We start from the raw sequence: 16,249 nt of genomic DNA, 5'->3' as shown, positions 1-16,249 counted from the left end.
TTTTTCCTCTAGGATGGTATTTTAAATGTTGGAATAAAGCAAAACCTCAGTCTTATTACCAGTCTATCCTAGAGGTAACTGGTTCTGCAAAGTTTAAACACTTCGAAAAACACAAAGACCATAAAGACCTAGCTTATTCCACCTATACCATTTAAAGAATCCTTCACCCTTCAAATTGGGGAATGGAATTACACTCGTCAAGATCTTTCCCAACCTCCCTTCAAAACACCTATCCCTCAAGTCTCAATACAACCTTTAATTACTCGGATTACCAGCAAGCCTGGTTTAATACCTTTTTGTTGTAAAATGAAGGACAGAGCCATTCTTGGCTTTTCTACTTCGACACAAGCACAATCCAAATATCAAAAATCCCATATTGGTTTAAATAATAGTGGAACTATTATGGTAACGTTCCAAAAACCATAATACCATAAGTACTCCTTTTGTTTAACCTTTTCCAAGCTCACTACAAACTGAACAAAATAGAAAGATAGTTTCCCCCCCTTGCTTTTATTTTGTTCAAACTTCTTCCTCCCTTGTGTATGTGTGTAGTATTTCCATTTCAACCAAGCAGTAGATGGAGAAGTCATACTTACTCGTAGATTCAAAGTAAAATGGTGGGACAAATTCAAACACCAAGAAAAACTATCTCCAAAGATGGTCCAAAATTTTCTTACAAAGAATTGCTTCTTACCAGCACCCAAAGAACAAATTTCAAATATAGCTTATGTTATTTTTGCCTCTTACAAAGAACCAATTCCATCGCAAACATTACCAAGATTTTCAACATCAGATTTTAAGCTCAACCACTAGATTACAAAATGTTGATTACCAAAGCAATGACCCTAGACCTGTTTACAATGAACCAAAGAAAGATGATGACATAAAGTCCATCTTTACCCCCTCTTCACCATCACCATCAGCAATAACCCAAAATCTAGAAGTAGAAATCAACATGATTTCAAAAGATTTTCAAATTAATAAAAAGCTTTTACTTGCAGATTTCTATTCAAAGAAAAACCATTCCAAAAAACTTTAGTTTTTTAAAATTTTTTAACAGAAAAAGTTGGTATCCATGAAAGATACTATGAGTTTTGCATGCAAAACAAGATCCAAATCAAATTTTTTGACTGGTTTCAGATTTATCACAAAGAAAATAGTATTCCATATCCTTTCAAAGATAAAGTCATTAGTCCAGTTACCATTAGGAGCAAAGCCCCAGAATGGAAGGTCGGAGAAAACCAAACCATCCAGTCTGAACATCCTCCTCTTAGGAAGAGAATCATTCCTTATGGAGAAAATAAAATTGACGCTGCACCTTACAAATTAGTAGGAGAGGATTTTGAGAAAAATATCAAAAATATTGTTCAATAGAACAATTTTTCAAAAACCTATCTTAACACAATAGGAAAACAGCTGATTAGGATAGAAAGCCAGATTCAGAGACCTACTACAGTCTTAATCTTTGTAATCTCCAATACTGGTCATCCAAGGGAGGTGAGTCAAACAGAGAAACTCAAAAATCCCGTCTTCAAACACTATCAGATTTCAAAGCCTAGTCAGACCAATTTCAGAAGCAAATTGAGTTTGCTAGAGCAGTCAGAGAACAGCTTAGCAAGTTCGCCACTTCCAAGTCTTGAAAAAACCTAATACTAGATACTCCTCAAAGTAGTAGAAACATCAGTGCTATAGAACAAGCCCAAAGCAGTGAATCTAATCATTAAGAATTAGAAAGTGTAATTGAAAACCCTCCAAGATCAGTAGATTGGGATGGCGAGCTCCTAGATTGACTTGGCATACTCCTAGGACTATTGCCCCTGACTCAAGCATAGAAAATAGGAATAATGTCCTTACCTAATCTAGATTCAGTTCCTCCTCCATCTATGAATGGAATATAGATGGGATGTCTGAGTACAACATTCTTGGTCTCTTACAACAGATGACCATGGCAGCAAATGCCTACAAAACCCAAAGCAGTACCTCTGATAGCTATAGCTGAACTCCTTATAGCCGGTCTTTTAGGCCAGCTTAAAGGATGGTAGGATTACCATCTCACTCAAACACAGCAGCTACAAATCCTAGATGCTATCCAAACCACAATAGAAAGAACCCCTATCTTAGATGAATTAGAAAATGCAATTGAGGATGATGTGTCAACCCTAATTCTTACGATTTCCCTCTATTTCATAAGAGATCCATCTCTCAAAGATAAGAATGCTGAACTTCTCAGCAATCTGACCTGCAAAAAACTTAGCATTTTCCAAGCCTATAAAGATGCTTTCGTGACTAGAGTAATGCTTAGAGAAGACTCAAACCAACCTTTCTGGAAAGAAAAATTCTTAGCTGGTTTACCTAAAATACTAGGTGAAAGAGTTAGAAATACTATTAGAGAAGCCCATAATGGCCAAATCCCTTATGATCTCTATATTTATGGCGAATTAGTTAGTCTTACTCAGAAAGAAGGACTAAAAATTTGCCATGATCTTAAGCTTCAAAGACAGCTCATATGAAAAATGAAGAAAACTAGACAAGAACTAGGTAGCTTTTGTAACCAGTTTGAGTATAATCCCATAGAACCTTCCCCTGCCTACAAAGGAAAATATATAGAAGATTTTTCTAAACCTTGTAAGAAAAAATATTTTCACAAAAGCAGGAAGGTGCTAAAAAATAGAGAGAGTTTTTATAAATGGCCATCTTTTTCAAAATACACAAAACAAAATCCTAAAAAAGATTTTTAGCAAAATTACTTATTACAAATGTGGCAAGAAAGGACATACTTCAAAGTATTGTAAGTTTTCTAAAAAAATGCAAGAGCTCTAAATAGAAGAAGAGATTTTAAGCAAAATTTCAGCTCTTCTAGTTGAAACCTTTGAATCAGAATTTTCTAATAACGAGGAAGAATTCCAAATTGATGAAATTAAAACCTCATCCAAATACTCTGAATCAGATTTGGATGAGATTCTAGAAAATATTAATATGCTCACTAGGCAACAAGAAGCTCTTCTTGAAGCTGTCAAGCATATTAATGACCTCCAAATTCAAAAGCAAGTTTTGAAAGAAATTTTAAAAACCGAAACCCCCATCCCTTCATCTAGTAAGAATACCTACGATCTTACTATAACTTTGGAAAAAGGAAAAAGGCAAAAGCATCCTCTTCCTACTATCCAAGAACTTTAAAAAGAAATTAAAACTATTATAACAGAACTCAAAGAATTAAAAGAAGAACAGCAATGGGGTACTATAGCATTAATTGTTTAAAGAAGGATTAACGAGCATTTTCCTGTTATTTGGTAAATTAGTTTTTGGTTCCTAAGAAGAGACCCAATTTTTCCCTTTTCCTTCTTCCTTCCCACGACGCCACCGCCCATCTGCTTATCCATTTTTACCATTTCTATCCACCTGCACCACCACCCAGTCTCCCCACTTCGTGCTCTTCCTCTTTCCTTGTCGATGCCAACCTTTCCTTTTCTTTCTCACCGAATAATCGAAGTAAAGTGGAGGAGAAAACATTCCTCCTTATTGTCGATGCTAGACCAGCCATCTGCCAACGTCTTCTAACTAAACCAACCCCAAAATCGGCTTCCCCACCCTTCAAAACTTAGGGAAAACCTTCCTCGTTGTAGATCCATCGTTGTCTAGCTTGTTCAAGCCTTACCAGGGCCGAAGCTTTTTGTCCTCAATCCGGTGGTCTCTGGTGAGTTTCAGGAAGAAATATTTGCATATTCGGGTTCCACGCATCCTAAGCTTTGCGTAGGCACCTTCGGATTCAAATTCCGACATAGTTGACTGTACTGACTTTCAGACTCTGGTGTTTTTCAGACATGCAAAATTTTATTTGACTTGGTAAAATTTATTTGGATGTGATTAAATTATTTAAAAATCTTATAAAATATTAACTCCATTAATTTTAATTATAAATAAATAAATAAATAATTTAATTTAATTAATTGATAGTTTAATTATAAATATTATAAATTAATTCATGTGATTAATTATTATGTGCTTTTGTGATAGTTGTGGCTGTAATTAATTATATTAAAAACCGATAAATTATTTATGAGTTGGTTGCTTAATAAATATTTATGCCAGACTGATTATTGTTAATTTTGGATTATGGTGTATTGTGGAGTCGGGAAAATAATGTAGCTATGAGTGACCCGACTCCTGTGAAATATTTAATGAATATCAGAAGTATTTTTAGTAGGTTCTAGACTCGTTCTATAGGGGGTAAACGTCCGTATTTTAGGGGAGGCTCTACCGAATTTTCGATAAAATTTCCAAGTCAGGATTCTTAAGCAGTCTAATTGTAGGAGTCTAGGTCTATGATTAATTATGAAATATTTTTATTGATTGAATTATTTATGTGATTAGATAACCCAGTGGTTCAGCCTGCTCTGACCGAGGCGTAGGAACAACTTGAGGGAGTCACCAGAACTATGTGTTAAAGTCATATAATCACTGCACATGTATCATGTCTAATTTAAATGCAACATTGATTAATTAATAATTATTATGATTATTATTAGCATCATTATTATTATTAATTTTATTTTCATTATAATCAATATTATCATTATTTTTTTGCCATCATATTTATTATTATTATTATTATTATTATTATTATTATTATATGGGTATTGCTAAATTTTATGTCGATCATAATTGATGATATTAAATTATAGTATTTAAAATTAAATTGAATAATATTATGATTGCTTGGGTATCATGACTTTTAATATTATTTGATGTTATATGTAAAATGTAAATCTGGATGAGAGAACAGTAGAACAAGCCACCTAATGGATTGCATCAGACCGCGTGTACACCGGTAATAATCAAGGACATGTAATAGGGGTATGAGTATGTGATATGCCTTGGTCGAGCATAGCTCTCTAGGCTTACGAAAACTTTTATTTGCCGGAAGAAAGGTCCTTGGTCAAGTATTGTTCTTTGGACGTCGGTTGTATTGGTAATTAAGTGACCAAAGTGGGTATAAGGACATTGGTCGAACTTTGCTCTCTAGGCGTCAATCTTATTAGAATAAGAGAGCTGAATGGCTGATAGAATTGGAGTATACAGTTCTGCTGATGTTTTGGCCCTACATGTATAGTTACATATGGTGGAACGTAATTGATATTACTTAAGAATTGAAATTGGCTTGGATACAAGGGATTCATCTTAAGGGATAAGAATTAGTATAATGTGTTAATGATTTTCTCTTATCTCTGCATTGCTATGAAAATGAATGTAGACTCTAAGAGGAAATACCTTTAATTTACAATGAGAATTACCTTTAAAGACTCTAGACTAATTTCCAATCAATATGTTTTATGATAATAATGTTCAAAGTTCTTATTTGATTATGATTTGTGATTCTCCCATATAAATTTACTGTTATAACTTATGTGAAAACTTAAGTAATTAGTTAGTATTTAGATTTCCTTATTTGTTTTAATTACTATTATAATTTTTATTTATTTTGCTTATCCATCTTAGTATCTAACCAGTTAATACAAAGTTTACCCCAACTTTCGAGTGTTCGACACTCTTCTTGCTTTATACTAAGTCCTAGAGACTAAGGTATGTAATTTATCCCGCTACAAATTTTGGCGCCATTGCCGATATATATATATACATGGATTGAAGCGGTGGCAAAAGAAGAAGGCATGCAAATCAGTGCCTCCTCCTCCTCTCCAAAACAACAACAAATCCAAACATGGCTCAAATACCATACAAAACAACCAGAGCTCATGCAGGCGTTGCAATAGGCGTCAGGTATAACCTCTGAACATCGATGGTTTGTGATAGTTTATATTTATTTAAATAGTTATTTTACATTGATGGTTGTGTTTATTTTGGATTATATAATTTTAACTTACTCTTGAGACTGAGAGTCTCAAATTTGATTTTTTCAGGTTACAGTTAGGTTTTCTGCAGTTCCTCTCTTTAGCAGCCAGACTTCCTTATTCCTCGAGCTTAATGTAATTATTTTTTATTGTATTCTTGGATATTAAATGTTTTAGATACTCCATAATATTTACTATAAATCTTATTATTAAGCTTTGGCATGAAAAATCACTTGATGATGTATTAAGTTATCACTACTGATGAACCGATATAATTTATACAGTAATTGTGTGGATGAATTAGTAAATGAAATATTGGTATATTAGATCAAAATATAGTTTATTTGAATTATTGATTGGTTATGCTTGCTATAGGTTTCGGTGGCCTTATGCCTACCCATTCCCTAGCGCCAGTCATAGGTCCACAGATCGGGTCGTGACAAAGTTGGTATTAAAGCTTAGATTTACCTAAGTAGTTGCTTCAATTACTGTGGAGTTAAGATCGAGTCCGTCTTTGTATGTTTCCATTGATTATAGTCTCAGTGTTTGCTACTAGAGGGACTATTGTCTCTTCAATAACTTGTGAGCTCATCTTTGATATCATATTAAGGATAGAAGCAGTTGCGATAGTAGGGCCAGAATGCGCCACTTTGGACTATAGAGAAGAGAAGGTGACTTTCAAGATTCCAGGCGATGTGAAGTTCTATTTTAAGGTGACAGTGATGTTAGCACCATCTAACGTTATAATATCAAGTTTCGCATTCAGATAGATGATACAATATGGATGCCAAGGATATCCAATACGTGTAAAGGACACCTCAACAGGGAAGAGTATAGTGGAGGATGTTCATGTTGTCTGTGCTATTTTGTTGTCTTTCCAAAAGTATTATCACTCAACTAGGAGATTAAATTCTGTATCCATACTGTATACAGTATAACTCTCATTTCTATGCCACCTTATAGAATGGCACAACGGAGTTAAAGGAGCTAAAAGAGTAGTTGCATGATATTCTGGATAAGGGTTTTATTAGACTCAATACCTCTCCATGGAGCGCTTCGGTATTGTTTGTAAAGAAGAATGATGGTTTCTTGCGCCTTTGTATTGATTACCGACAGTTGAATAAGGCAACAATTCATAATAAATGTTTTCTTCATCGTATTGATAATCTCTTCGATCAGCTTTAGGATACTGCATGCTTTTTCAAGATTGATTTTCGATCGGGGTATCACCAATTGAGGATTCGTGAGAGGGATATACCTAAGACATATTCAAGATGTATTATGGGTATTACGAGTTCTTAATAATATTGTTTGGACCCACTAATGCTCCTACGGTCCTTATAGATCTGTAAATCGAGTGTTCAAACTGTTTCTGGTACACATTTTCATGATATTTATTGATGACATCTTGGTGTACGCTAGAAGTGAAGAAGAGCATGCGTGGCACTTGAAAATAGTACTTCAAACTTTGAGAGAGCACCAGTTGTATGCTAAATTCTCCAAATACAACTTTTGGGTTAGAGAGTGTAGCTTTTATAGGACATGTGGCATTTAAAGAGGGTATTCAATTGGATCCTAAAAAAGTGGAGGCAGTGACTGATTGGTAGAGGCCGAGTTAAGTGACAGAGGTTCGCAACTTGTTGGGTTTGGTAGGTTACTACCATCGATTTATGTAGGATTTCTCAGAGATAACGGTGCCTTTGACTAGGTTGACTGAGAATAATGTCAGGTTCTAGTGGATTGATGCCTATGAGAGAAGTTTCCAAAAGTTAAAGGATTGTTTAACCTCAATTCCAGTGTTAACCCTACCATCTAAAACTGGTCATTTCACTGTGTATTGTGATGCTTATAGAGTGGGACTAGGTTGTGTTTTATTGCAGCATGATAAGGTAATGACTTGTGCATTCCAACAGTTGAAGAGGCATGAAAATAATTATCCCACTTATGAATTAGATGGCCACGGTAATTTTTGCTCTTAAGATCTAGAGGCACTATCTCTACAGGGAGATATGCGAGATATATACAGATCACAAAAGTTTAACGTATACATTCCAACATAAGGAGTTGAATCTGAGGCAGAGAAGATGGTTGGAGCTTTTCAAGGATTATGATTGTACTATTCTTTACCATTCAGGTAAAGCAAATTGATGGTTGCTAAGTCAAGCAAGACTACGACCTAAGGTAGTGTACCTATCGGTGGAGTATAGCTAACGGTGAGTACCAAGTGTCGTATTCCCCAAAGAACATGTGAACCTAAACCTACTCAATCTTCTCTGTTATCTAATCTAAGAAATGGTGTTGATGAATAATTCCTAAATTAACTAATAGTTACTCTAATTGTTATCTAACTACGGCTACTAGGGAAGGATTAATTCAAGTAAAGGAATAACCCCTTGGGATTTCTTGTCTCTAGGGAATGGAAACTAAAGGTGGAATTGATTGATTGAATTCAATTTCCGTAGGAAAATCTCTACGCAATTAACGCCTTTTTCAAGGACACTAACATCTTAACTTTGATTAATTAGGTTGAAATCTCTTTCTAATTCTAATTATCCAAATTAGCGTTATGTACCATTTAACACTATTGAGAGTTGTTAATTCTCAATCCGGTAGAACGAACACCCTATCTCTAGGCGAATTCAATTTTAGGTTGCAAAGAACAATCCAAACCTAAATGTCTTTCTCAAGATCATTCAAATTTCAAAAATTATTCAACAAGATATGAAGAACAAATCAATAAACACTTCCTTTGCAAACCAAAATTGACAATCAATATATTCAATTCAATAGTTAAGTACAAAAATCCCTAGATAAAGAACCCCAATGGGTTAACAAGTTTAGCTAATCATGTTCATCATTACAACCCACAAGAATTCAATTACAAAAATGAGTATAGGTAAAGAAACTCGAATACACCCTTGGATGAGAGTAAACAGCTCCAATTCCTCTTGCCCAATCTTGGATCGATTCTGGTTCCTCTAACTCGAATTAAAACCAATCAACGATCCTCGCCAATCTTTGATCTTCGACAAGAATCCAATTGAAACCTTGGTCCAAGTCTCCTTTTTCCTTAGTTCTAACTCAGAAAACCCTTAGAGAGAGAAAAAGACGAGTTTGGGACGTTCTAACCCTAGTTTCCTCCCTTTTTCTCTTTTCTTTCTTTTTAAATTAATTTGTCCAGTTGCCGTGAACATGGCCATATTGATGCCCGTGTTGGGAACACGGCCCCGTGCTGATGGCCGTGTTACCCTCTGTGGTCATGCTCTTTAACGCTTCTTTTGTCAAATGCATCCAACACAGCTCGTTTTGGTGCCCGTGTTGGGAACACGGCCAGTGTTAAAACTAACACGGCTGTGTTCAGCTTCCTCATGCGCAAACTTAGCTTTTTTCGGCAGCTTTGATGTCCAATTATGCTCCAATTCTCCCCTTTATCATTCTTTGACTTCTTTTGGACCTAATGCACACAAACAGACGCATAGGGTGAGTGTTGGGACCAATTCACATCCAAATGTACATAAAATCAATCTTAAAGAGGATTTAGATGTGTGTATTTTACGCACATCAAATCACCCCACACTTAGCTTATTGCTTGTCCTCAAGCAATCAAAAGTAAAATCAGGAAAATAAACCACTAAGGAACAACACTTAAACTGATAAACAAGTTAGAGAGCCCCTGCACATATCCTTAACAAGCGTAAGTCAAACAAAAAGAAACGAAGCAATCAATTCAAGTATCACAACCAAGATGCCAATGATTCACAAAATACTATCTGAACAAAATTATTCGGAACCAACTCCTCACAAGATTAACTCTAAATCACTCAAAGTGTTTAAAGGGTAGTGTTTAATCGCTCAATGCATCAACTACTGCCTTACTTACTATATGCTTGCTCTTAAATCCTACTCCTACCACTTATGGAGAGTCAACAACCATGTCAAAAGGTCTTTATAAGGGTTGAAATGGGGATTAGGTAGGGGTAGGTAAGAGTTGAACCTATGGTGTTCTGCAGTGAGATAAATGACCTGCATACAAGCCACAATAATCACAAGGGATAAACAATGAACCGTAGTCCAAGGTGGGAAATAGGAACCAAGTCAAAATGTAAACTCCCAAAAGTAATTAAGCAATTAGCTCACTTACTTTCTTTCTTTTCATCACCCTTCCCTCTTATTCTTCTTATTATACATACATACATACATACATACATACATATATATATATATATACATACACAAAAGGGAAGAAACATTCACATAATAGAGTGAATTTCTTTTGGATTGATGGAAGCTACTACAAGTTTCCAACGCTATTCCCAAAGCAAACATTCCTAATAAAAACAACTCATATGCAAAATCACAACCCAAAGCAGAATAAAACTAAGTGATAATGAAATATGATAGAAATGATGAAAGAGGAGGTTATCTAATGAATCAATAAACGAATGAAGGCTATTTGGCTAGAATGAAAAACCTAATTGCCTCTATCATACCAAAGTGTTAAACTCTCCTTGTGGCCCTCATAAGCATTACCGAGCAAGTTCTAAAAGTAAAGACAGTAATTGGCACTCTCAACAAGAAATAAATAAAAGCATATAAAGTGTATGCTTACAATTGAGGCTCAATTTCTCACAAGTGTGCTTTTTGAGTAGGTTCAAAACAAAAATCATCAAAACAGAATTAAAAAACCAAGGCAACTTAGTGCAAAACTCAAACTAAATAACTTGCATTCTTTCGTAAGACTCGACACTATCGGTTTTACCCGATCACATGGACATAGACAGGATTTTAAAAGCAAGTCAACAGTAAGAGCATCGAAACAAAGTGAAAAATTTCCAAAATTTTACAAAAAAAATTGCATAAAGAATAAACAAATAAATGAGATGGGATAAATGAAATGCGATATATACACTAGAAAAGGATTCAAATTATATATACAAGAAAACAAGTGTATATAACTATCACCCACCCCACACTTGAAGGACACACTTCCCAGTGTACAAAAGAAAACAATATAAGAAATGAAAAAGGAAGAAAAAAAACTAATATTGCCCTGACTATGGCTCCGGAGAGAAAAGAGGTGCATCATCAGGGATATCGTATGCCATCGGTCCGTGGTGGAGGAGTGGTCGCCACCGAGGGTCGGAAGTAGTGTCACCTGCAGGAGCTGGTGGGTCAACAAGAACAACGTCAGTAGGAGGCTCGTCAGGCTACTCTGGAGGATGCTCAGTCGAAAAAGAAGAGTCAGCTGGATCATCCGCTAGAGGGATGTCAAAATGGCTACGCACTGGCACCTGGCTCCATGGACTGGCAGGGACATAATCTGTAGCAAAAATATCATAAAAAGTATCAGGGGCCATAGAGGCCTCTAACCTACCTCCCTGCTCAACCAGGGCCTGAAGCATAGCCCTCTGCCTCTCAAACTGAGCCATCATCTAGCTATGAAACTCAGCCTGACGCTGTAAAAGGTCCTGCTGAAAAGCCTCTTGTCCAATGAAGTGCTGCTGCTGCTCCTCTGCCAACCTCTGCACTCATAGCTACAGCTCTATAAACTCAATTAGGGAGACTCCTAGAACAGCTGAAGAAGTAGACAGTCTGGAGGAAGACTCTGAAATATCAGAAGAAGGGGGTGGAACATCTTGTGTACCGGCAGCTCGTGGGGTAGGTCGCTTCTCTCTGCGTGCTTCCAAGAGAGCACTCCTCAGTCTATACTCTGGTCCTAGCGGACCCTGCCTACGAGTCACCATCCCCATACTAACCAACTAGGGAAGTCCCAAAGTCTCCATCACCCCCAGCTCTGTCACATGTGGTATTGCCTCCTCCAAAACCCCTAAGCTCCTAGCCAGCCGAGTAATGTAAGTCCCAAAATAGAAAAATACCTTCTTTAAGTTGTTGTAGAAGGCACTGATTTGTCTGGCCAACAAGTATCCCATGTCGACTGACTAGTGCTGGTGCATGCTGTAGAGTATAAACAGGTCCGGCTGGGTCACTACACCACAACTGTCTCCCCTGCCGGTGATGGTCCTAGTCAGAAATGCATATAAGTACCGCAATCCGTCAGGCAACTTAGATGCCTTGGACTGGCTGGTACTGTACCCCTCAGCTTCATCAGAAATCTCAGTCCACATCTGTGGATATGACACACCAGGCGTGTGTATGCAGTGACTATCTACTTCCCCAGCTACATCCTCGTCAGTCCACAAACCCAAGTGTACCCCAAACTACTATACACTCATCATGAAAGTCTGCTCTATTAGTCTGAAACTGATTGCATCCAGTTGCTGAAAGTCCCGCAACTGACTCTGTAGACAGAAAGTGCTAGCAAACTCCACCATCAACTCCCTATATGTCGGCTCGACTATCTCAAAGAAACGCTGAAATGGGGGTGTCTCAAGGTATCGGCCAGTCCGACTGCCTCTAGTACTGGCTACCTATGCTACGCCCCTTTCCCAAATCTTTGTGCCTCATCGACTGGTATCTCTGCTCGAAGGTAGGCTACCCTTGGAAAAGTAGGAATCTATGGCGCTGCGGTGGTCTAACTTGACTTGAACTAGTCGGTGCAGCGCCTGAGGGTCGAGAGGAAGAGGAACCATCGGTCCGCCTCCTCTTGTAAACTCCTGATCCTCATCTAGTAGACATGGTACCTGAAAAAGAAATTTTTTTTATGCTAAGGATCAACGAAATTTTGGCAGCATTACAGCATAAAATGGACAAACCGAATGATTTAACTCGATAAAGTTAAACCGTTCAATGCCTTGCAAAAAATGTTCAATCTACATCACAACAATAAGGTCTACTCGACATGAATTAGAAGTTAATGAGACCTTTCACAGGAATCTTTCACAAAGTTGTCAACCAATATTATCAACTAATCAGAATATTTATTTGACCATGGTATTTGATTCACCAAATACATCATTATTGTATACTCTTTCATATCTATGAAGTTTCTAATCCTTAACTTTTTTGAATCGAAATATCTAAATAATAAAAACAAAATTCAAAGCCAAAATCACACAAACACAAAAACATTCATACATACAAAAACACAAATTCGAACTATAACCAAAAAATAAAAAACAAAGAATGAAAGGTGAAGGATGGAGAGTACTTACTTGAAAAATGCAATATCCAAAGCGTTTAAGATGAGTATAAAAGAGAAGAGAGCAAGTTTGAGAGAATTTGCCAAAATTTTGGCCCTTTTGAAATGAATTCGTATATATAGGTAATGACCGGAACACGCCCGTGTTTATCAACATAGGGCCATGTATATGAACACGGTCTGGATATCGGCCCGAGTTAAATGGACTTAAACGTGCTAACATACCAATTTTGACGAAAACGCCCGTGTTGCCAACACGGTGTGGCATAAATGCCCGTGTTACCTTCTGTGCACGTGTCCATCTTTAATTTAATTTCTGCAAGTTAAACACGGTCCGTGTTGATATAACACGCCGCCGTGTTGCCAACACGGTCTGGCATAACGAGCCGTGTTACCTTCTGTGAACGTGTCCCCTTAAAATTTATTTTTCCACAAGTTGAACATGGTCCGTGCTGATTAACACGGTCAGCATAACTGGCCGTGTCACCAACACGGCCTTGGACACGCTCGTGTTGAGCTCCAGAAACTACAGAAAACTTGAGATTTTTCAGCACTTTCTCATTCTTTCTCACCTGCACAATCAATAAGTCCTTAACTCATACACTCAACATACATAAAATTTAACAAAAACAAACTGTAAAACCTAATCAAACTAAGTTCACACATAATTCAAACAAAAATCAATACCAAAAAATGGAAAAACTAAAGAGTTAAAACGAAATTAAAAGAAACAAGCTTCTTTAAAGTCATAAGCTGAACTTCAATCCTTTTTGAATCAGAAATGGAGCGCCAAATTCACACGCTCCTCCACATCCAGTGACCCTTCGAGATAATGCTTCAACCTCTGCCCATTAACTTTGAAATTTCCCTTTTCCGGATGATGCCATTCAACCGCACCAAAAGGGAAGACTTGCGTCACTGTAAATGGCCCCGACCAGCGACTCTTCAGCTTTCTTGGAAAAAATGAAGATGAGAGTTAAATAATAACACATTATCTCCTACGTTAAACTCCTTCAAACCCTTCAATCGCTTGTCATGCCACTGTTTGGTCTTCACCTTGTAGATTGTCGAATTTTTATAGGCTTGTTGACGCCACTCCTCTAGTTCATTTAGTTACCACTGCCTTTCTCTACCTGCTGATAAGCATAGTTTTACACATATTTGCTTGCATATTATTGCGTATGTTCTTAGCAATTATTGTGCTTTTATTCCCAGATCACCCGTGTTTTGTGTTCTTTTGCATTTCAGGAACATTTATAGGACCATCATCGTTGTTTAAGAAATTATAGATCAATACGTGCGGAAACGGACGAGAATTCATCAAGATCGGACAAGAGCCCGCACGTATACATCGAGCACGGCCTGGACTCGCCGTGCTCAACCATTGGCTTTGATTCTTGAAATTGGCACTTTGGGCACGGTTTCAGTAGCCACCACGGCCTTGACGGCCCGTGGTGGCCAACACGATGAGGAACACTACTGCAGTGAGTCCCTACCGTGAGATCCATAGCCAAGACGGCCCGGACTTCGGCTGACCAAAGACGGCCTTGAACACGGCCGAGTTAAATATATAAGAAAAAATGAGTTTTTCTTAAAAAGGGGGGAAAAGAAAAAGAGTGACATTGAGCCCTAGTGGTCGGTTCTTGCTTCGCACAACACCGAGAGAGAGTTGCAGTGAGTAGAATCCCGGAATCGTAAGATTCCAAGTGCAAAACAGAGTGGAGCAATTCAAGAGGCGTTTGGGAGATTAATCAAAGTGTAGATCCAGGATTTGGAGTCATTTCATCCAATTCGAGAGAAAAGGGTGTACATGTTTTATTTTCATTATTCTTTTATTGTAATTGATTTCCTAGATTGTTTTAAACATGAACATGTTTAGCTAGACTGATTTAATCCATTGGGATTTCTTTACTATGTTGGCTTGATATTATATTGTTGGATTGTTTGAGTTGGTTTTATATTCTTCTTGTTTTCAGTATGAATAAGATTATGCATTATTCATGAGACGTTGTGAATTGTGATGTTTAGATTGCTTTATGAGATTGAGAAATCCGTTTGGCAATTGGAACTTTGAATAACAAGAACTGGTTAATAATCGCTTAGAGATAAGGATAATTAACTAGCCGGATTAAGAATTAACAAAGCTTAATAGAGGCGGATTAAAGCTTAATGCTAATTTAAGAATCAATTGTTAGGAAGAGATTCCAACTTTAGGTTATTAGGTTTGGGAATTCAGTTATCTCGAGAGAGAAACCGAATTGCTAAGAATTCGTCCACGGGTAGCATAATTAGACTCCACCGATCCTTTATCTTTTGTTCGGATGCCAACTAGTTTAGATTCCCTTTGGGTTTGTCTTCTTGTCTTGATTATTTCACTTATCAATTACTCCTGCATCTCCCTTAAAACTTAGCTCGTAGTTAATAGTTAGTTTAGAATTTATTCATCATCCATTTTAGGTTAATATAACAAAGAACAAAGAAGTAACTCTGGGCTTTCGCTTTCCCGAGGAATATGACCTTGATACTCGCCATTAGTGCTAGACTGCATCGATAGGTACACTGCCTTAGATTGTAGCTAACACGAGTAGCACCCATCACCTGCGCTATCTAAATCAAAGTTACACGATTTAAGTGCCCATAACGCTTTATCTTCTAGCTCCATAGGTAAATGACAACCTTTCCCATACACAAGCCTAAAGGGAGTGAACCCTGTAGAAGTCCTATAGGCATTTCTAAATGCCCATAAAGTATCATCTAGCTTTGTAGCCCAATCTTTCCTACTAGCTCCTACAGTCTTCTTTAAAATGCGCTTAAGCCCCCTATTAGTAACCTCTACTTGCCCACTCGTTTGTAGGTGATAAGCCGTGGAGAATCGTTGAGATACTTCATATCTTTTAAGCACTTTCTCGAGTTGAGAATTACAGAAATGGGTTCCCCTATCACTAATTAATGCTCGAGGTGTTCCAAACCTAGAGAATAGTCTCTTAAGGAACCTCACAACTACTCTAGCATCATTAGTAGGCAAGGCTTGTGCCTCAGGCCATTTAGAAAAATATTCAACAGCCACCAATATATACTTACATCCATACGAAGAAGAAAAAGGACCCATAAAATCAATGCCCCAAACATCAGAAATTTCCAACACTTGTATACTATGTTGGGGCATTTCATCTTGAGCAGAAATGTTACCTGACCATTGGCATGCATCACAAACCTGGACATATGCTCATGCATCCTAGAAGATAGTCGGCCAATAAAAACCAACATACATAACCTTCCTGGCCGTATGGTTTGAGACTTGGTG

The sequence above is a fragment of the Ricinus communis genome, chromosome 2 (genome assembly GCF_019578655.1).
Source record: "Ricinus communis isolate WT05 ecotype wild-type chromosome 2, ASM1957865v1, whole genome shotgun sequence".
NCBI classification, from domain to species: Eukaryota; Viridiplantae; Streptophyta; class Magnoliopsida; order Malpighiales; family Euphorbiaceae; genus Ricinus; species Ricinus communis.
This window is presented reverse-complemented; position numbering follows the sequence as displayed.